Source organism: Corvus hawaiiensis, chromosome 5 (assembly GCF_020740725.1).
Source record: "Corvus hawaiiensis isolate bCorHaw1 chromosome 5, bCorHaw1.pri.cur, whole genome shotgun sequence".
NCBI classification, from domain to species: domain Eukaryota; kingdom Metazoa; phylum Chordata; class Aves; order Passeriformes; family Corvidae; genus Corvus; species Corvus hawaiiensis.
Window position 1 is genome coordinate 66,977,708 of NC_063217.1, and position 14,901 is coordinate 66,992,608.

Consider the following 14,901-nt stretch of genomic DNA (forward strand, 5'->3'; position numbering starts at 1 on the left):
ACGCCACCAAAATAGTATTTGAAGTTTGTAAATATGAATTTGAATTCTGCACATTAAGCTGTCAAGTTATTACAGCCATACTGAATGCTCACAGATCTCTATTCAAACATAGAGAGATTAAAATCCAGACTGCTTATTTTGAATCCCATCATCTTAATTATAGATGCACATTGCTAGCAAATTTTGTTTACATATACCATTTCTTCAGAGCATATTGTGAAATGCACACAACTGCTAGTAACCAGTGAAATAAGCAGTAGAAATGGGAAACTTATTTATTACCTTGCTCTTACTGATTTTATTGCTGTAATTCCCCAGTTCTCATTAGATTCAAGAACTACACATTCGTACTTGCTAGTGAGCTGAACATGGACCAGAGAGGTAATTTGAAAAGTGATGATGACATTTGGATAGGTGGTCTCTTGGACTCCTGCTTTGAAGAAAATAACCATACAGCAGCAAAATATGAAGAAGGGAAAATACCCAAGACCTCCAGGTAGAGACGATGGAGAAGGAAGATTAAATAAGCATACAATCCCGACAGCTCTTTTTTCATTCCTGACAGTTCATGGCATTTGAAGGCTTCTGTATCATTAGCCATGACACAGTGCACTTCCTCTCTCTCTCAAGCTTTCCATACATTTTCAAGCTCCATTCTCTTGTAAAGTTTAAATGTACAATTCTTTTAGCTTCTTTTTTTGGGGTTTTAAATTAAGCTTGAGGTTTGTTTTCACTCATTGTGAAGTCAGTTTATATGAATGAAACTTTGACAGAGTGTAAGAAACAAATTTGCCACTACAGAGTGAAAAATTGTTTCCACTATGTATCAAATTTTCATTGGTGATACATTCTGTAACATTACCTATTCTCTATTCATAATTACAAATTTAAAAAGACTCTGGTGAGGATGAAAACAAACAGCAACTTTCCCCAGCTAATTATATTTGACCTTTACTTGCTGTGCAGTTTGCAGCATAAAAGTGCTGAAAGTAGCAGGAGTAATCTCAGATAATGGGTGTTGTTCAACAAAGAAAACACTTCAGAAGTTGCAAGTGGTAACAAAAGAAAGTAGTGTTTTCTATCACACTGCTTGTACCAGTTATTATTTGAATCACTGCTAAGCTGGGACCAGTTCCTGGCGTGTTTCTGTATTACTGCTGCATTCCTTCTCCGACTCCGACACCTGTAACCAGCCAAGGCACATCAGTAATGACCACAATTCATTTCTTCTCTTGGAAAACAGAATGCCCTGAAAACTTCTGTTCTTATACATCTATGTTGAATAATAAAATCACAGAATGGCTTGGGTTGGAAGAGACCTTGAAGATCTGTGGCAGCCAGTTAGCCTGTCATACAAGGGAATAAGAGAGCGCTTGGTAAGACAGTCCCTGGTACCAGAAACTTCTGTCCGGTTAGGGTGATGTAGTGGTTTGGTCCAAAATACTCATTTACTGTTTATCTTCTGTGAGATAAGAATTAGGAGAAATGCAAAGCAGGCACCAAACTTGAAAGAATATAAAGAAGTTTATTAATAGACCTAAAAGAAGGAAAGAAAAAAAATTATACCACCTTCAGAACTCTCCTCCTCCCCCCACCTTCCTCCCTTCTCCCACTGACAATGTAAAAAGACAACCCTTGAGATGTTCAGTCTGTTTACCACTTCCATAATAACCTTGTTCAGTCCATTTAGAAAGAGAAGTCTCTTCTTGCTCGTGCTATGAAAACATTATCACAACGAGACAGCCGCCCACTTCCAAATATTGTTCAGTCCATTTAGGAAGAGGAGTCTCTCTGCTCACGATGTGAGTCCCTTCCCCCGACTTGCAGCTTTTCCTGCAACTGCTTTTGAGGGTCCACTCTTGAAGATTTTGGGGTACAGTTTTAAGGTTGAGCTGTTCAGAAACAAAAAACAGAGGCCCTTCTCCTTCCCTGGGAGCAAAGGGTCTTCCTCATCTTCATCGTTAGGACTATCTCTGGGAGCATCTCTAGGGACTGAGGTTTTCTCCTTTCCCATTTGGAGCAAAAGTCCTCATCTGGTCCATCTCTCCCTGTCCAAACTTCTCATGAAATTACAGCTGCGTCAGCATCTGCCTATCTCAGCGCAGGTGCTTTTGCTTACGAGTTGAACACTCCAGCCCCCCATATCTTCATGGAATTACAACAGGATACTCTGATATATCATAGCTTCACAACAGAATTTCAGCTTTAAGCATCTCCTCTCTCTTCCCTCAGGTTTTCAGCTCTTCACAGCAATAAAAGGGTTAATCTCACCTCGGCCTTGCAGCTTTGCAGCTTGAATGTTGAATTTTTCTTATCGAAGTGGAGAGGGGGGAGAGCCGAGCTGCTCCGGCTGCCCACGGCAAGGCAGTGGGGGGGTTCCACGGGTGGAACAGGTCCATCGGCTCCAGGATGGCCGTGGCCCGGCCCGGCCTGGCCCGAGCAGGGCCTGGCCGGGCCCGCTGGCCCCCACACGGGGCCCGCAGCCACCTGTCCCAGCGCCAGAAACGAGAGAGAGTTTGGGGGGGAGTTTGTCTATTCTTAAGTGTGTATCACAGAGGCGGTCACAACTTTAAGTGGCTTAGAGAATTGTCCATATTCAAACTGGCCAGCTGATAGGTTCTATCAGGTCCCAGAGGAAGCAGTAAGCACCCCTTAGCAAGGACATCCCTTCCGGGACTATGCTTGCTAACCTATGACAGGTGAGAAAAGAAGCCTCTCCCAGAATGCCTTGTTCAGTTATGGTAATCTACCCCAGTTCTGTGATTATGGTTGGCTGTGGCCGCCCAGCCCCCTTGCTACCTTATATGTTCCATGTCCCAGAAAGTTCTCTACTCCAGGTTCCCCCCATTGGCCTTTGCCCCTTGCCAGTCCCCCAGAGCTTCCCCATTGGCTCCCATTCCCTGGTCCCTGGTGCTTGCCCCGCCCCCATACTTAAACCTGAGCTTTCCATTGTTCTTGTCTTTGCCTCTAGAACCCTTCACAGTGTAGAAGCAATAAACAGCTCCTGTGGAAACCTATGCAAAGATTCTTCCTGCCTCTTTGCCGCCAACCCATATTACTGAAGCTATCCATGCATTTTTGCATGCATGCGTGCGTGAGTGTATGTAGCTGATCCTGCTGAGCAGCCTCGCTTTGGAGACACTTTTGAGAGATCGCAGCACCTTATGTTCCAGCACAGAAGCTGCAGAGCGATAAAGATCATCTAGTTTCCATGCCCTGCCATGGGCAGGGATATCTTTCACTAGGCCAGGTCACTCAGAGCTTCATCCAACATGTCCTTGAAGACCTGCATTACAAGGTGCCAGTACAGCACAGCAGCCTCTGCACAACACTGGGAGGGAGAAAACCTGTTTTCCTAAAAGAAATAATAACAGAAATGAGAAATTTTATTTCCTCCTCAAAGTATATAACTAAAGTGCTACACAAGAAAAGAACATTACCTATGTGATTCTTATTTTCAGACTGGATGTTTCATATTTGTAGACCAGTTATCAATCCATCCAGCTTATGACAGCCAGAGACAAAAGGAGGAAACAGGCTTCATTCTCAAATGGTCATGTTTGGAGAGGTGATGGTCCTGCTTTCTCTGTAAAGGAGAAATGATGGGGCTAACAGCCCCTTGATGTTAGCCTCCAAAAGCATCATCAATCCAGCAGATGAAATAATTTAGATCATACAGATTTACAATTTACAGCACACCTTCCTCAGATCTGATTTGCATTAACAGTGTATTTTAACCACATGCAGATGGTACAGAAAATACTACTGGGAATACAGAGACTATTGGAGGAGACTGGCCATAGTCTTTTTGCTTTCAATAAAAGGATTCCAGAGTTTACCAAATCAGATTATCAGGAACTTGAAAGAATCATTTTCTGGTCAGAAGTTTTCTTGACAGTCATTTGGACAAATCTGTAGAAGAAAACAGACTTTTTGGTTAACCTCTATTGCTCTTTTGTTTTAGGGCAGTGGGCATCTCCAGAATACTCTGTTTTATAAAATAGTGTCAAGCTCACTAATCACTTGCCATTTTTACATATTATCCTTCAGAACATCTTCATCTAATATTTTTGCATAAATCTACTTCTGAGAATATTTGTATTTATTCTTTGCTAATGAAATTAATTGCAATATGCATTCCCCATTATAAAAAATTTATATATTCCTTAAGCATTACGAAACACATTGTCTTTACCATCTTTGAGTTACTAAGTGCCAAATAAGCAAAGTATTCACAATCACGTAGGTCAGAATCAAATCACCATGAAATGTTTCATCTTCTACTAAAAAGCCAAGTAATAGTTATTGATACAAGTGGGAACACAGTATGAAGTACAAAAATGGAAATATGAGAGTATAAACATCTAGTCAAATTTCATTCTATTTTAAAATTTTTATCACCCCTACAGTTCATGCCACAAGATGTTGACTTGCTCGTGTAACAGTAGAAGAATATTAATTGTTTCTAATGGAATTTTTAAAATTCCTGAGCACAAGAAAACCTTGCTCTGTGTACACTGGTTACACAAAGCCCTTCCACTGAATGCATATTTATTTAGTGTCTGACATGTAAATTATTCTAATGGGAGAATGTTGTTTCGACGCAGTGTGTTAAACATTCCAGCTCTCTGAAAGTGAAATGCCATTGCTGTTCCTAATTAAGCTATTTTCCTTTTAAGTCTTCCAGAGGATGATGTGAAGGATGGCAATATTGATGAAGATTAATTGGACTGAAACTAACAACGATAAAGCTGTAGATAAAGTCATTCTGCTGGGTAGCAAATGAAAATTACAGCCATTTAAAAGCTGAATATTTAAAGTCTTGGCTTTCTTAGCGTTAAAATGGTGTGCAATGGAAAAAAAAAATCAGGAAATACACATTTCAGATATTGGATATGTTGGCACTCCTTCACTCAATTAAAGAACAAAGTGAAAATGCAATATCAATTCCTAACTAACTAAAAAATTAAATATACATATTAAGCTAATGGATTATTTTGCTTTGTCTGGGAATTTGATAGATCTGTTTAGCCAATATCATTAAAAAAATATGGTGAACGTGGTTTTGTCTGAGCACTGTCACTAGAGTGCTATAAGGATACCAAACAATTACAATTGCTTCAAAAAGACAATTTTCACAATAGGTGACTAGACATGCTCTTGGGTTCTTAAGGCCAGTGATGTCCAGTGGACTTCTTCACTTATGAAAACTTTAGACTCCTGAAAATTCAACTGATAGCAAGACTGATAAATGGCTATGAAAAAACCCAAAAAATATCTCAACCCAGATGATGATACGTTTCAGAGTAAATAATTCAAAATCCATCAAGCAAATTAATTTTCCAGATGCTGATTAGTCTTTTGTTAAGAGACAAATAAAAGTCTACTCACAGTTTACTTCCTACACATTTGTTTACATAACTCTTGGTCAACAGCAACTATAACACAATACTTCCACTTCCTAAATCCTGGCTAGCAAGTTCATAAAGGGTGATCTTCTCAACACCAGGGAAAGTAACCACAATTGCAATTTTATCAAGAGATTTAGAAACAAACATAAAGAGATCTTTGTAATCAGTAAAGACAGAGTTTTCTGAGAAGTCAGTCTATTATGCCATCCTGTCAAGTCATAATTATACATATATACAGGGGCACACACAAAGATATAAAAAAAAGAAGCAGTTGACAACTCAAAGTACACAGTTCCTTAACTGAGCAACTCATTTTCCTGAGTGTAACCTCACACTATAACAAAACCAGCAGCAAACTAAAACCAGGGTAGTTACCTGGAAAGAAATGAAACCATTGCAAAGATTTTGTACAAGCATTTTACATTGACAATGCAGAAAAAAATGCACCCGGCACATCTGCTAGTGGTACCTTTACCTTTAGGTATGAATTATAGCATACATTTCCTCCATTAACTAAGTCAGATGGTATTGAACAGTGTATAAGTTGGTATTGCAACTTCATTAACTTCCTCCTGCTCCAACAGTCTCACAGTCTGACCAGTTAAATAAATTTAGTTTCACGTTTGCAACAGTTCTGTAGAGCTGTGGCTTTAATGTTTATTTCCTCCATATGCACAGGTGTAGAACCTAAACAATCAAGTGACATACATCGATCTGTACATATTTACATACACATTATGTTTATACTCATTTCATACTTAGTTCAAGTTTTGTGAAAATCAATAAAATCATTTGTTGTGTATACTTCCTTGTGAGTAGTGAGAATACCATGACTACAAATCCTCATATACTGTGTATAGATGCAGTTCATAATGCAGAGATATTATTTACTACCCAGAAATAAAAATATTTTTTACAGTCACATTTTTATTATGCAGACATACGATACAGCCTGTAAAGTCGCAACACCTGCTTATACTCATAAAAAAAATTCTTACTGCATAAATAAGATGCGAAGATGTATATCTCCCACTTTTCAAATTCCTCATATGCAAAATTTCTCTAATTGCTATAGCTGCCATCACTATCAGCCATCCATTAAGAAAGGAACTCTATCTCAGTCATCCAGAGATCTGGATGCCTTCATAATTTCCTACCCACAGCAGCATCCAGGTTTAGCACAGAACTATCTCAGAGCTATCAGAACTTGTTAGAAGGACCTGTGTGACAGGGATGTATCTCTATTGCATAAGACAGAACAGAACCTAAAAAGCTCAGCATAACATGGCACTCAGCACCAGGCTCCAGCAAGGAAAACAGCTGGCTATGGAAAGGCAAAATGGCTTATAACATAAAGTCAGTGCCAGTCATGACCAGCAAATCTTAAAATGGAAAACCTGTTGTTGTCTCCTTATATTGATTTTTTTTGTTTAATGTACACAAATAAGGGAGATCCTTACTTAACTTGTTAAATAAGCTAAACCCCATAAGAAAGTGTTCAATGAATTTCCTAGGAAATAAGAATATTTCCTGAATATCATTAAGCAGAACACAGAAATACACAAGAAGCCACTTAGCATAATAAAGCTCCAATTCTGTTAAGCCTCTTGAGACTTACAATTTTCAAACAAAAAGACTTCTCCAGTCTCATAAAATCCCAAGCCAGAATACAAACAAAACAAACAGCAGACATCCATCCATTCAGATCTCTCTCAGATACTTGTCATTTACAATTTACATGCTATTGAAATTCATGCAAGAAAATGAAATAGTGATTTAGTATGTTTGCAAGTCAAAGGAGAAAAGCGGTTTTTTCCTATCTGCCCACTTTTCTTTTCTCAAGTGTTCTAGAATCATGCTGGAAATCATGTGTATGCCTTAAGCCTCTGTGAGGACTTTGCTTTCGTGAACTGTTATGGTTCGGAAAGATACAGCACCTTTTGTTCTGGGGAGCTGGAATCTTCCCTATTCCACACCACATTAGCAACCAGTTACCACTGATACTATCCATGAAAAAGAATCAGAAAATGCAGAAATTTAACTACATTTCAAATTAAATAACATCATATGTTTTATAGTCCATGTTTGTGGATGAATAAAAAGCTGATTTAATTTCTAAAGTCATCCATATCACTGTGCTCTTTGACTTTTAAACACAAATGAATCACATAATCTTTGACACCATTGACACCAAGACACCAAAGACACCAAAGACACCAAGACATAATCTCTGACACCAAGAAATATCTTGGTGCAGTGTTCACTTCGGCAATTTTTTTCTAACACAATAGGTAGGTAGTAATCAGATGAAAAATAAGTTGTGAGTGGTGGTCCAGCTGCCTACATTTTCCCCAAGGCCACAGTTCATGTAGAAAGCCATATTTAAGTTGCTACTTATCCATGTTCTCCACATGTTTCAAAGTCTTTGGCTCAAGTACAACTCTCATGAGATGCTGCAATGCCATTATGAATGTTTTCTAATTAAATGAGAGACCAATTTTAAATCAAGATCTTTTTTAATAAAAAATTGGGGCTATCAAAGCCTTGACTTCACATTATTTATCAATTTCACCACCACACTTTCCATCAGGTCTGCAGAACAGAGAAATTCCTGCATCTTTATTTTCAGGGTGAAATTCAGTTACCCCTTCACAATTTAGCAATACTAAAAGGTTTTCATTATGATTACCAGGACAAGACACACATGGAAGCCTCTTTCTTCTTCAAGTTGCAGAGCTCCCTTTGACAGAGATGCTGACCAGTGAGGTTCCACAAGAAAAGCATCCAGAGTGCCAAGGAGCTGTACAAGGCGCACCCAGATCTCATTTGTATTGATGGAATCACATGCTGAAAATGCCTCCAGCTCAGCTTTGATAATTTACCTCTACTGATGCGATTTAGTTGACTATCAGTACTGACTTGACTTTTTCTCCATGTAAACAATCTAATTACTCTACAAAAGAAAAAATATGTAAATGCTATGATTTAACTTTACACAGCAATTCTATACTAAACTATACTCTGTCCCAGAAGGTTTTGCCACTAGATCATTATTTACTGATGGGCTGTAGGGGAGCCATAGAACATAACCTCCAAAGGCACCAAGATGAATATTTAATCCAGGGTTTCTGCCCATTAATATTTTATTAAAGCCCAGCTATTTTCCACCATCCTGAAAATATTCTGTTCCATTAATGATAATTGTGAATCTCAGTGGATTCAGTTTTTAGCAGCTTCCGGATATTACAATGAAATAATTCCTATGCTGGTCATTAACAGCAAAGATGGTACTATTTTCAGCTTCAATCCCCAATACTTATTTGTGAATAATTTTCTTTTAACCCAGTCATTACAGGGTAGGACTTGGGTTCAGAGGTCACATTGATAACAGTATTATAATTTTTTTTTTTTTTTAAATACCAAAAGCAGCACTTAAGCTCCAGTTGCCTTGTGATGTGAGAAATAAGGTACAAGCCCTTCTGCTGCTGTGAACTGAGCCAACTTTTACAAATGATAGCTCCCCACCCAGGTAACATTAACTGGATATCAAACCCTGTTTTTTTCTGGCCCTGTGCAAAACAATGTACATGATGATAACACTAGTAACAAAGCAATGGGCACTAAATTGAATTTTCTAGATCAAGCTCAGTAGAAAAACCTTTCCCTGTGCTTTTCTGTGACTGGAAGACTGATCACCAATGACTTTATTGAATGTCTTTCACAGATATTCGATTATCTAAAACAATAAAACAAAATGAGGCAGATTATTGCCTTGGGAAGAGCACATTTCCTTCATTATAGAGATACTGGAATCAGAAATACACTTCTTGCCAGTCCTGCCTGTAGGACTGGGATGGAAAGAAAATTGTTAAGCAAACGTTCAGGATCAGTACACACAGGAAAAAACCTTCCCTAAGCCATTAAACTACAGAAGAAATTGCAGTAAGAAGTTTTCTGCTATTCTTTTTAGTAGCACTTCTATACAGTGTAGAGAGCCGTTTAGTGATTGTAATGGTCTAGCCACGATCTGCCCACTGAGAGATACAAACCCAGCTCCACGTGCTGCCTAAGAACTTGAAACCTTTTCAAAGGGAGAGATGCATCATCTAAACCCCAAAGGACCTGATCCCGTGCCCTTTAACTCCTTTCAAGAACAGTTTCATTTACACTGGTGTAAAGAGTTTCACTCACTGGTGTAAACCGCAGAGATCTAAGCTACATTTGATGAGCAAATGTTTATCATCTCTGGTAGCTTTTGATCTAAAAATATATGTTGAAAAAAATGCTCAATTTCATTTACATTCATGCTTACCTGTCACTTGGAAGGTTATTAATGCACATAAAATCAAACACATTTTGTTTTGAAGGCTAAATCTTCAAAACTGTAATGAGTGCAGAAGTTACATAATTGATACACGTGTTCATTAACAAGCTTATTTTAGCAACAGATTTTACCTAATAATGCTTTCTATCCAAGTAACAGAAACAGAATTTATTACTTTCTTTTACTGTGAGAATATTATTATTCAAAACATGCTTTTAATGAAATATATACATTTATATGTTAACATATTTTGGCTATTATGTGTGTCTACATATATGTATCTAATTTTTATATGCAAAATGACCCCCATGTACTTCTCACTTTGCACCATATGGTCCATTTACGTGCAAGATTAATCCCATTCTGAAGGTATAAAGTAACCATTTGTCATCGCTCTAATGTTTCATAGATGTTTGCAATACTTTAGTTCTATTTCATTGCTAAATATGCTCCTTTTTTGATTGCAGTTTTAAGTTCCACCTGACAGTACAGGTGCTCAGGCCTCCTTGATCTCATGCTCTCTTCTGTAAATAAAAGGTTTCATCTGCCTATTTGAAGTAGGTAAGTCCATCTTCATCATCCTTTGGAGTGCAAACTACCCTTCCCTCACTACAGTTTTGAGTTCCTCACTGTGTTTCAGCATGTGGTGAGTAGATGCTTTATTTCAGAAAGCTTTCACTTTAACATTACCTTTTTTGAAAATATTTTCACTTTGCAATTAAAGCATTCATACATTTCCTTGAGAAATTTTTTCACGTAAAACCCATTTTCTTAATATTTTTCTTCATTAGTCTTGCACTATTTCTACATTTAAGTCTTGCACTTAATTCCAATGTCAATAAAAGAAAGACTTTTGTTACAGAAAAAATAAAATATTCCTTTTTCATTCTCAGTCACACACAGACACAAAAATAAACTGACAAGTTGTTTTCAAAAAGAAAAAAGTAACAGAGTTATTTACCTTTTTTTTTTAACCTAAGTATACCACCAGGGGAAGAGAAGATAGAGAATGAACTGGTACGTATTCTGTCTCATTTCAGGTTTCAAAATGTTTTGAGAGCAGTGACTATGACCAGAAGTGTGTCAGCAAGTCAGGTTGAAAGGGGTAGGTAGAGAATTGAAAAAGTACAAAAATAAATCAAACATCCACGGACTTTTGTGTAGTTTCATCACAAATCTTGCTATATTCAGCACAAAATGATCCTAAACTGCAGTTCTGATGTAACAGTTGATCAGTTTAATAGATGGTAAGCATTTTGCCCTGTTGTGATGAGTGACGTACAGGGGCGTTTTATTCCAGATGAGACCTGTATTTTTGACCGCAAAAAAGACTTGTAAAAAACCTTGTGTTTAGGCAGACTCTAAAATGTGATGGTCTATTAATTATTTAGACAAGGTAGGAAGTTATTAAGGGTTGCATTAAATACTGTCACCGTGCATGTGTGAGCAAAAACATGCACAGAGCATTTGACTGATGGTAGGTGGGAAAGGCCTCACATACACTCATGAAGACCAGACTTGATAATGGCAAAAATGATCATTAATTAAAGCACAGAACTGAAAGATGCTTATCTAGAATGTCATTAACTACAAAGCCTGCATGGTGTGAAGTTGAAGGATATACATATGAAGAGCTAATGGTCTATGGCTGGCTTCCACAGATCTTCTCCCTGATAAGGATTTTGCTTCTGAAAGATAAAGAGTGGCAAGAGATAACTCACTTGATGGGGCACTTCTCAATTTGTGTTCTGACTTGGACTGCAGCAGAAAATAAATGGACAAAACATCTAACAAATTTGGGGACACATTTAAATGCTTTCCTATTAAGAGATTTCTTTAAACACCCAGAGTAGTAAGTGCCATTATTTCCGCAAGTGAATGTGCCTTACAATGTCTATTACACTCAGTTATTTCTGTCATTTTGTGTGTTCTGGCTTGAAATGTTACAGATTTGTGAGGAGAAGTTTCCTCCACTGAAAAAAAAGTACAAGGTTATAATTTATTTTACTAAGAGGAGAATATCAAGTTTTATATATACACGAAAATAGTTACGTGCTCCTGTGAGAATGTGTCTATAGATGTGTAGCTGAGTTGTGGTTTAAGTATAGCCTAATAAATTAATAAAAGCAATGTTTTATACTAAAAGACCTTCATGTAAAAGCACACTCACCTAAAAGACAGACTTGTTACACACAAAATTCTTCTCCTACAGTCATATTACCTTTATACTTTTTATGTGTTTTCATCTACTTTGTCAGAATAATAACATAGAACTTTAATAAGTAGCTGTCCAAAGCTTATATTACTGGGAGAATACTGCATAACTGAGAGAGAGAAGAAAGTACTTACTTAAAGAGCTAACTGTTAAAAAAAACCAAAAACAAAACAAAGCCCCACCCCTTCTGTGTGCTTGTGTCCATTCAAAGAAGCCAAAGATCTTGTGAACAGAGTAAATGACATTGAATTGACTTTTAGGCAGAGTGCAAGCTGCTTGAGGAATCCGAGGATGACATGGTTATTCGGTTACATCTGTATCATTCATCTATGCATCAAAATCCTTTTAGGTGCTCAGATATTTTAATTTTTTTTAATGTAAAAACGCAATATTGTGTCTTGTTTTCCTGAGAGACCTAAAATCCTTTTAAAAAATAATTTACTTATGTATCTTAAAGAAATAAAAATGTGCAAAATGATGATACAGTCTTTTGTATGACTGCTATAATCTGCACATAAAATGACATGGTATAATCCATAAAAAAATGTTAATTTCTAACTCACAAATCTAGGTAAGTAGGAAAATAACCAAAACTCCCCACATTTGTTCTACCAAGCTATAAAATCCCTCTTACTCCTCTGTAAACTCTCAACAGTTACATTAACAGACTCCTCAAGATTGTTACAATGGGTAAGAAGCAGAGTATGTCCAACTCAATTATATACTCCTAATTTCTTTAGGTTAGAGTCTAACCAATACATAAAATTAGCAAAATAAACCCAAACAAAAAACAAAACAATAAAAAAAGTGGCCACTGTATTTGGAAAAAGCTACTCATGCTCTGAGAGAAATTTTAAAAATAGAGAAGTAGTTCTATAACTACTTATTAGTGCTTTTAAAATTTCATGTTTATTTCATATTAATTGTTTTTAAAGCTCATTCTAGATACTTATAGTGGGACTTTAACCTTTCAAATAAGGAACTTTAGATGTATCCATGCATAAAAGGAGGTGAAGGAAAGAAAAGCTGTTTAAAATATTAAAGCCAACAAAATTCTCAATCCTCCCTCCAGAAAATGGTATCCATATAGAGAATTATGTTTATTTAAAAAAACAAGACCAAAATAGTCACATATTATGTGACTAATTTTGACAAAATTATCTTTATCTGAACCTGGAAAAATACAAATCCTAGCAGTCATCACTAAAACAGATGCCAAAACTGAGGCATGATCATAGGTTTAGGTGAATGCACAAGGAAGTATTTTCTATCTGCCCTCCTCCCTAGGAGTGCAACAGGCAACAAAAAACCTCAAAACCTACAAACAAACCCAACCCCAAATAAAAAAAGTAAGTAGTGTGTTAAAATCTCTGAACTGCTGTAAGACTGCAAGCACTGAACTTCTCTAACAGTTCCAATATTATGCAGAAGCAAAGAATAAATATAAAGCATTGAAGACAACTTTTTTAATATAACCAAAAAAACAGGTACAATGTAGAAGGACCAAAATGATACTAGAAAAAAAAATTAGAAACAGATTATCATGTCCCTCTCCAGAATGCACATTTCTTTAAACTGCAGATAAGAATCAATGATGTTTTTCCCTCACAAATCTTGGGAGGAGGGACAGAGCTCTTGTTACATCCTTCATCACTGATATGATGTTGGCTTGTTGGAAAAGAATATTACTTCTTATCTGCCCTTGATATGCATATGTGTGGGTCTGCAGCTCTCTCCTATCTCTGCTTAGTACAGGAATAAGAAATACTGACATCTGCATTCTCAGTGGAGCTATGATCAGTGGTCTGCTGAATGGTTGTGGAACGCAAGATAAAATCTAATTAATTTTTTAGGGAAATTATCAATAGGAATTATATCAGCTATAGACAACACATTTCAACACTCCCAGGAAAGACTGTTTAATACTCCAGAGAATGCAGACTCACATGCGTGCCTCCAGGCAGAGCAAGGAAGACGCATCCATTCTTTGCTGACAGCTGCTAGAGACTTCACCAAAAGGAGAGGAGAGACTCATTATGGTAGCTTCTGCTAGAGAAATGCCATGAAATGGACAGCTAGCCCATATCAGAACCAGATAATTAGCATCAAAATAAATACCTGAAGCATTATTCTTTCTACTTTTAAATCAAAACGCTTGCACATTAAAAAAATGTCCAAGTAGGCAGAGGTTTCAATGAACCACCATAGATCATTTATATTTGCTTCCTCATTTGAAAGATGAAATATCAAGTCATAACCAAACCAATCCTACTCAGTTTTATAACAGAAGTTTGGGTACAGAGATATCTTCCTTTCGAGGAAAACTGAGTAATTTGACCTTGGACTGTGACACTCTAACCAAAACAATTCAAGAACAAGCATGTAAAGATTTTACCGATCTCATGTTTGATTCTATATGAGCAGCCAGTGATGCTAATGGTGGCATTACTCAACTGTAAAAGCTAAAAACAAAATAAAAGATCAGGCGATGTTTTTCTCCAGATGCATACAAGGCACAGGGCAATGTGATCGATCTGCTGCTTACACTGCAACTCCCTCAGGATGAGGGCCTTTTCTGTGTTTCACAGATTTGAGCACAGCTTGACCCCTGGCTCAAATCCTGGTGTGGATTCCCAGGCACCACTAGAACTTCAGGGAGCAGGCTGTAACATTCCCTGACCACACCCCACTGGTGCAGGCTGGCCCTGACCTCGGCAGCACCATGACCACAGCAGCTGCTCTGCTCTGTGGCACATGGCTGGTGCTTCATACCTGCTCTCACCTTCAGTTGCCAGTGAGGCACAAAGTACAAATTTTTAATGCAAGAAGAAGAGACCAGGATCCAAGCAGCAAAACACAATAGTTAGAGGAATTTCTTTATCTTACCTATTACATTGGAGTCAAGAGATCAGCCACCCATTCCACCCGGCACAAACTTTCCATTGCTGTTA